Here is an 8873-nt window from a genome sequence, read left to right as displayed (position 1 = left end):
CATGATTTTTTTTAGATAGATCTTTTTGAGTAGATAACTTTTAATATAGGACTCGTCTTAATCCGAGTTACGGTTTAGGATTTATGGCCCTCCGATCGTTACTATGTCCTTTAACGTTGTGCAGAAATTTCTGACCTACACGCACTTAGACCGTCGCCATGGTCAAACCAAGACGAGTTTGCTTCTGTAAATTTTACCACATTTAAAAGACTCATAGATGGAGCCATGGCCACTGGTCTCACCTTAATTCAGTAAGGGTAGAGGCCGTGGTGACTGACTAAATCAGCCTTTGTTGTAAACTACTTTCATAAACGAAACTTACTTTACGTCTTTTGTTTGATGATGAATGATGATGAACTTCAAGACCTTATTTACATACTTTTAAACCTATTAAGACGATTTACTGACTTAGTACTATTTGCCTTAGGTTGAGGACCTTCGGACCGATTACTTGCACACCTTTTCCGAACCGACTTTACGACTACATTATCATTGTGAGTTATAGCATTCCCTTTTTACTTTAACTTATTTTGGGAACTGAGAATACATGCGGATTTTATGTTTTACATACTAGGCACGAGTACTTAAACTTTATATATGTGTGGGTTATATAACGGCAGAAACATTCCCTTTAGTTCGGTAACGTTTAGTCATTGGTTTTTGAACCGGTGAACGCGAATCTTAGATATGGATCCATAGGGTTTGACATCCCTACTCGGGCTAGTAGCGCTAGCATTTAATGAGTGTTTAATACTTCGTAGACATACGCACTTGCCAAGTGTACTTTCAGGGGGTATAAACGTAAAGTTAGTTACCAAGTGCCCACGGTTAAACATATACTTTATCATACTGTTTTGAAACGCTCTTTGTAGCACTGAAATCTCGTGGCCTACCTTACATACTGTTATACTTAAACTATAGCTCACGAACCTTTGTGTTGACATTTTTAAGCATGTTTTTCTCAGGTGCTTGAGGTTAGCTTCCGCTGTGTACTAGTCGTGCTGTAGACACCCGCTGCTTAGAGTTGTCATCGCATGAACTACTTTACCTTGCATTCAAACTTTAGTACTTTTGAATTATGACTTGTAACGACCATTGTGGTCACATACACTTATTATTTGCTTCTACTTAGTGAAGCATGCTTTTGAATTGTAAAACATTCGATGTTGGTTTAGACATCACTTTATTAATGAATGCAAACTCTTTTTGAAAACGCATATAGTACTTAACCTTGTAATGATCCTGTTGTTGATGATTTGTACACGATGGTTTTGTACGGGGCATCACATTTGGTATCAGAGCATTGGTTGTAGGGAATTAGGTTGCATTAGTGAGTCTAAGACCGACCCGAGTAGGATTCACTAATAGGACTAATCTACAACTTGCTAGTTTACTTGTTTCCGCTGAACTTACTGCATGCTGCTGATTACTTTTACTGCTATATGCCATATGCTACTACATGATTTCACTACTGCATGATATTACTTGCTTTCGATTGCATGCTACTTCTGTACGATTCGTTATTATTGCCATGCTACTTATTGTTATACATGATTTAAACTGTTGGCCTAATACGTGCTTGCTTATGACTTACTGACATGGAAAATTTATTTTTCCTTGTTCAGATGTCGGATGTACCACCTGCAAGCGTTTTGGGCAGTTCAGACTCAGACTCCACCACACCACCTACTACTGTTGCTGATGCACCGGTCTCGTTACCCACTAGTGATCCCAGCACTTCGTCTTCCGGAGCGAGTAGTAGTGCACCGGCACCTGTGACCACTTCTGACCCTACAGAGATTCCAGCTCCGTCTGCTCCCGGACCCTCGGGGTCACAGCCCCGCATCGGTGGGATTGAGATTCCCGCGGAGTTCGGGGAAGGGCCGTTTCGTAACCACATGCGCACGCCTTGCCGACGCACTCCCGACGGACGTTTAGTGCCGATTCCGCCAGGCAGACACAGACAGATGTTGGCTGCCTTCGGACTGCCAGTTGAGCCACCCGTGTCGCCACTACATGATTCAGACGATGGGTCTTCCACTGATGCTCCATCAGACGACACCTCTTCGGATGACTCCAGTGATGATGAGGATCCCGCTGACGTACCTATTCAGGCACCCTCCACCCCGCCGAAGAAGCGGTACCGCCCTGATGGCACCGTTATTCCAGGGGTGAATGGAGTTCGTGCTTTCACTGACGCTTTTGGTCGGCGTCAGAGGGTTACTGCCCGTAAGCGGCTTGTGCCGTACCCTGCCAACCCACAGATACGTAAGGTTCCCCGTTACGTATTGACTATTCCTGGAACCGTACCACCTAGATTTAGATACGGACCATTCCCATCTAGGGACGCACCGTCTACATCCGGAGCTGGACCATCTACTTCAGCACCACCCGCACCATCGGCAGCACCAGCACCATCCGCTCCACCGGCCCCACCTGCACCACCAGCACCGCCTGCCCCACCAACTCCCACTGTCGAGGAATTGACAAGGGAGGTGGGAATCCTCCGAGCTCGGGTTACTGAGCTCGAGGAGCAGTTGGCTCAGGTTTTAGACATCCTTCACCCACCTTCACCGTAGGACTTTTGTATTAGATTTCATGATGTAATCTAGTAGTAGCTTCTTGTATTATTTATGTATTGTAAGAACTTATTCGGATGTATGAAACTTATTATTATTAATGAATGGAACTTTGCGTTATTTAATTCTTGCACGATGTTCTATTTACATTACTGTACGATGACTCTATGGTATTTGTACCTAGATGCGTTATTTATTAACATGTGATGTTTTGATTCCATGTTGGTTAATATATACTATATTATTACATATTGAATGCTGGATTTTGACTTAAGTCAAAACTTTTGTTTAGAATATCATGGCTAACGGAAGATCCACACCTACCGCCGCCCAGATTGAGGACATGATCAACGAACGGGTCGCTGCAGCCCTAGCTGAAAGAAACCTCCAAGCTCCACCGCCACCACCACCAGTTATCCCACCCGTTCGAAATGGGTGTATTTACAAGGAATTCCAGAGCTGCAAACCGCATAACTTCAGTGGAACCGAGGGACCGGTTGGTCTCACCAGATGGTTCGAAAAGCTTGAATCAGTATTCTGAGTTAGCAACTGTTCGGAGGATAATAAGACCAAGTTTTCTTCGTGCACGCTATCTGACGGTGTGCTAACATAGTGGAACACGTTAGCTCAAGCGAAAGGAATTGATGAGGCGTATGCTACGCCATGGGAGGAATTCAAAGCGGCTATGATTGATGAGTATTGTCCGGGAACCGAAATCTAAACGATGGAGATGGAATTCATGCAGCTAAAGGCTGTTGGGAACGACCTTGATGGTTACAACAGGAGGTTTCTTGAGTTAGCTCTTATGTGTCCGACAATGGTCACACCGGAATTCAAGCGTATGGAGAGATACTTCTAGGGACTCCCTAAGTCCATCAAGGGAAACGTCACATCGTCCAAACCACCGAATGTTCCCGAAGCAATGCGCATGGCGCATACGCTCATGAATCAGATTCTTATTGATGAGCCGAAGAAGGCTAAGTTTGAAGCTGGTAGTAGCGAAAAGCAAAAATGGGATAACAACAACAACAACCACCACAACAACAGGGGGAGAACCTATGACCAGACCCCCGCCAAGAGGCACAACAACGGTGGAAACCCCAACCCCAACAACAACACCAACTCCAACCCTAACTACAAAGGAACCTTACCACAATGCAAGAGGTGTTACAAGCACCATACTGGATATTGCAATGTTGTCTGTGAGAAGTGTCAACGGGCTGGGCATATCGGGAAAGACTGCAAGGTCACCACTTTGAATGGAAAGCCGAACACCAATGGACCGAAGAAGTGCTATGAATGCGGACAGACGGGCCATTTCAGAAATGCATGCCCAAACAAGCGAAAAGATGGCGGACCACCCCGCGCTAGATCTTTCAATGTTAATGCAAGGGATGCATGCGATAACCCTGACTTGGTGACAGGTATATTCACAATCAACAAACTTTTAGCTTCTGTCTTGTTTGATACTGGTGCGGATAGAAGTTATGTATGTAGACATTTTTGCGATAAGATTAATTGGTCATTAGTCCCGTTAAAAGAAAGTATGCTTGTCGAGGTCGCCAATGGAAAACTTGAAAAGGTTGACCATATTATTCGTGGAGCTATTATCAACGTAGCTGGTGCAGATTTTGAAATTGATTTGATACCCATCGAACTGGGAAGTTTTGACGTGATCGTCGGTATGGATTGGTTGAGCAAGATAAAGGCCGATATTATTTGTGGAGACAAAGCACTTCGCATACCACAGGGAGATGGCGAACCATTGGTTATCTATGGAGAGAGATGTACCTTGAAGTTGAACCTCATTAGTTGCGTGAAAGCGCAAAAGATTATGAAGAAGGGACGTTTTGCTGTTCTAGCACATGTGAAAGCGGTAGAAACTGAGGTGAAGAGCGTGAACGACGTTCGAATTGTGAACGAATTTTCCGATGTCTTCCCAGAGGAATTGCCTGGATTGCCGCCGCAGAGAGCAGTAGAGTTTCAGATTGATTTAGTGCCAGGAGCTGCACCTTTAGCTCGCGCACCTTATAGACTCGCACCTTCTGAGATGCAAGAACTACAGAGCCAACTACAAGAACTACTTGATCGAGGATTTATCCAACCAAGTTTCTCGCCTTGGGGCGCACCTGTATTGTTTGTGAAGAAGAAGGATGGATCCTTCCGTATGTGTATCGACTACCGTGAGCTCAACAAATTGACTATCAGGAATCGGTATCCTCTTCCACGAATTGATGATCTTTTTGACCAACTACAAGGATCGAGCGTTTACTCTAAGATCGATTTGCGATCCGGATATCACCAGCTGAGGGTGAAGGAAAGTGACGTGATAAAGACTGCATTTAGAACTCGTTATGGTCATTATGAGTTTCTCATGATGCCATTCGGTTTGACAAATGCACCTGCCGTGTTCATGGATCTCATGAATCGTGTCTGCAAGCCTTACTTGGACAAGTTTGTCATCGTCTTCATAGATGATATTCTCATCTACTCTAAGAGCGAAGAAGAGCATGAGCAACACCTCCGACTAGTGTAGTGACCCGAAATTTTCCATATTTATATATATTAATTGAGATTGATATTTACATGATTAAATGTTTCCAACATGTTAAGCAATCAAACTTGTTAAGACTTGATTAATTGAAATAGGTTTCATATAGACAATTGACCACCCAAGTTGACCGGTGATTCACGAACGTTAAAACTTGTAAAAACTATACGATGACATATATATGGTTATATATATAGTTAACATGTTTTTATTATAAGTATGTATCTCATTAGGTATTTTAACAATGAGTTATATACATAAAAATGAGACTATTAATTTAAGAAACTCAAAAACGATATATATAACGATTATCGTTATAACAACGTCTTACTAGGTACATATGAATCATATTAAGATATTGATACACTTGGTTAATTATGTTAAATGATAAGTAAATATATTATTAAGTGTATTAAAAATGAAATACATATGTAAAAATAAGACTACTAACTTAATGATTTTGAAACGAGACATATATGTAACGATTATCGTTGTAACGACATTTAATGTATATATATCATATTAAGAGATATTCGTACATCATAATATCATGATAATATAATAATTTAAAATCTCTTTTGATATTATAAACATTGGGTTAACAACATTTAACAAGATCGTTAACCTAAAGGTTTCAAAACAACATTTACATGTAACGACTAACGATGACTTAACGACTCAGTTAAAATGTATATACATGTAGTGTTTTAATATGTATTCATACACTTTTGAAAGACTTCAAGACACTTATCAAAATACTTCTACTTAACAAAAATGCTTACAATTACATCCTCGTTCAGTTTCATCAACAATTCTACTCGTATGCACCCGTATTCGTACTCGTACAATACACAGCTTTTAGATGTATGTACTATTGGTATATACACTCCAATGATCAGCTCTTAGTAGCCCATGTGAGTCACCTAACACATGTGGGAACCATCATTTGGCAACTAGCATGAAATATCTCATAAAATTACAAAAATATGAGTAATCATTCATGACTTATTTACATGAAAACAAAATTACATATCCTTTATATCTAATCCATACACCAACGACCAAAAACACCTACAAACACTTTAATTCTTCAATTTTCTTCATCTAATTGATCTCTCTCAAGTTATATCTTCAAGTTCTAAGTGTTCTTCATAAATTCCAAAAGTTCTAGTTTCATAAAATCAAGAATACTTTCAAGTTTGCTAGCTCACTTCCAATCTTGTAAGGTGATCATCTAACCTCAAGAAATCTTTGTTTCTTACAGTAGGTTATCATTCTAATACAAGGTAATAATCATATTCAAACTTTGGTTCAATTTCTATAACTATAACAATCTTATTTCAAGTGATGATCTTACTTGAACTTGTTTTCGTGTCATAATTCTGCTTCAAGAACTTCGAGCCATCCAAGGATCCGTTGAAGCTAGATCCATTTTTCTCTTTTCCAGTAGGTTTATCCAAGGAACTTAAGGTAGTAATGATGTTCATAACATCATTCAATTCATACATATAAAGCTATCTTATTCGAAGGTTTAAACTTGTAATCACTAGAACATAGTTTAGTTAATTCTAAACTTGTTCGCAAACAAAAGTTAATCCTTCTAACTTGACTTTTAAAATCAACTAAACACATGTTCTATATCTATATGATATGCTAACTTAATGATTTAAAACCTGGAAACACGAAAAACACCGTAAAACCGGATTTACGCCGTCGTAGTAACACCGCGGGCTGTTTTGGGTTAGTTAATTAAAAACTATGATAAACTTTGATTTAAAAGTTGTTATTCTGAGAAAATGATTTTTATTATGAACATGAAACTATATCCAAAAATTATGGTTAAACTCAAAGTGGAAGTATGTTTTCTAAAATGGTCATCTAGACGTCGTTCTTTCGACTGAAATGACTACCTTTACAAAAACGACTTGTAACTTATTTTTCTGACTATAAACCTATACTTTTTCTGTTTAGATTCATAAAATAGAGTTCAATATGAAACCATAGCAATTTGATTCACTCAATACGGATTTAAAATGAAGAAGTTATGGGTAAAACAAGATTGGATAATTTTTCTCATTTTAGCTACGTGAAAATTGGTAACAAATCTATTCCAACCATAACTTAATCAATTTGTATTGTATATTATGTAATCTTGAGATACCATAGACACCTATACAATGTTTCGACCTATCATGTCGACACATCTATATATATTTCGGAACAACCATAGACACTCTATATGTGAATGTTGGAGTTAGCTATACAGGGTTGAGGTTGATTCCAAAATATATATAGTTTGAGTTGTGATCAATACTGAGATACGTATACACTGGGTCGTGGATTGATTCAAGATAATATTTATCGATTTATTTCTGTACATCTAACTGTGGACAACTAGTTGTAGGTTACTAACGAGGACAGCTGACTTAATAAACTTAAAACATCAAAATATATTAAAAGTGTTGTAAATATATTTTGAACATACTTTGATATATATGTATATATTGTTATAGGTTCGTGAATCAACCAGTGGCCAAGTCTTACTTCCCGAAGAAGTAAAAATCTGTGAAAGTGAGTTATAGTCCCACTTTTAAAATCTAATATTTTTGGGATGAGAATACATGCAGGTTTTATAAATGATTTACAAAATAGACACAAGTACGTGAAACTACATTCTATGGTTGAATTATCGAAATCGAATATGCCCCTTTTTATTAAGTCTGGTAATCTAAGAATTAGGGAACAGACACCCTAATTGACGCGAATCCTAAAGATAGATCTATTGGGCCTAATAAACCCCATCCAAAGTACCGGATGCTTTAGTACTTCGAAATTTATATCATATCCGAAGGGTGTCCCGGAATGATGGGGATATTCTTATATATGCATCTTGTTATTGTCGGTTACCAGGTGTTCACCATATGAATGATTTTTATCTCTATGTATGGGATGTGTATTGAAATATGAAATCTTGTGGTCTATTGTTACGATTTGATATATATTGGTTAAACCTATAACTCACCAACATTTTTGTTGACGTTTAAAGCATGTTTATTCTCAGGTGAATATTAAGAGCTTCCGCTGTTGCATACTAAAATAAGGACAAGATTTGGAGTCCATGTTCGTATGATATTGTGTAAAAACTGCATTCAAGAAACTGATTTCGATGTAACATATTTGTATTGTAAACCATTATGTAATGGTCGTGTGTAAACAGGATATTTTAGATTATCATTATTTGATAATCTACGTAAAGCTTTTTAAACCTTTATTTATGAAATAAAGGTTATGGTTTGTTTTAAAAATGAATGCAGTCTTTGAAAAACGTCTCATATAGAGGTCAAAATCTCGCAACGAAATCAATTAATATGGAACGTTTTTAATCAATAAGAACGGGACATTTCAGTTGGTATCAGAGCGTTGGTCTTAGAGAACCAGAAAATTTGCATTAGTGTGTCTTATCGAGTTTGTTAGGATGCATTAGTGAGTCTGGACTTCGACCGTGTTTTCTTTAAAAATGATTGCTTAACATTTTTGTTGGAAACTATATATTTTTAACATATGAATATTATGTGATATATTAATCTCTTAACGTGTTTGATATTATGTGATAGATGTCTACCTCTAGAACAAGTCCCATTGACTCACCTAATAATAATGAAGAGTCAAATGTAAATTGGAATGATTTGTGGACTGATTCACAAGTTCCCGAAGAGGAACCGGAAGAAGAGTCGGAACCGGAA

Source organism: Rutidosis leptorrhynchoides, chromosome 4 (assembly GCF_046630445.1).
Source record: "Rutidosis leptorrhynchoides isolate AG116_Rl617_1_P2 chromosome 4, CSIRO_AGI_Rlap_v1, whole genome shotgun sequence".
Classification (NCBI taxonomy): Eukaryota; Viridiplantae; Streptophyta; class Magnoliopsida; order Asterales; family Asteraceae; genus Rutidosis; species Rutidosis leptorrhynchoides.
Note: the sequence above shows the minus strand (reverse complement) of the source record.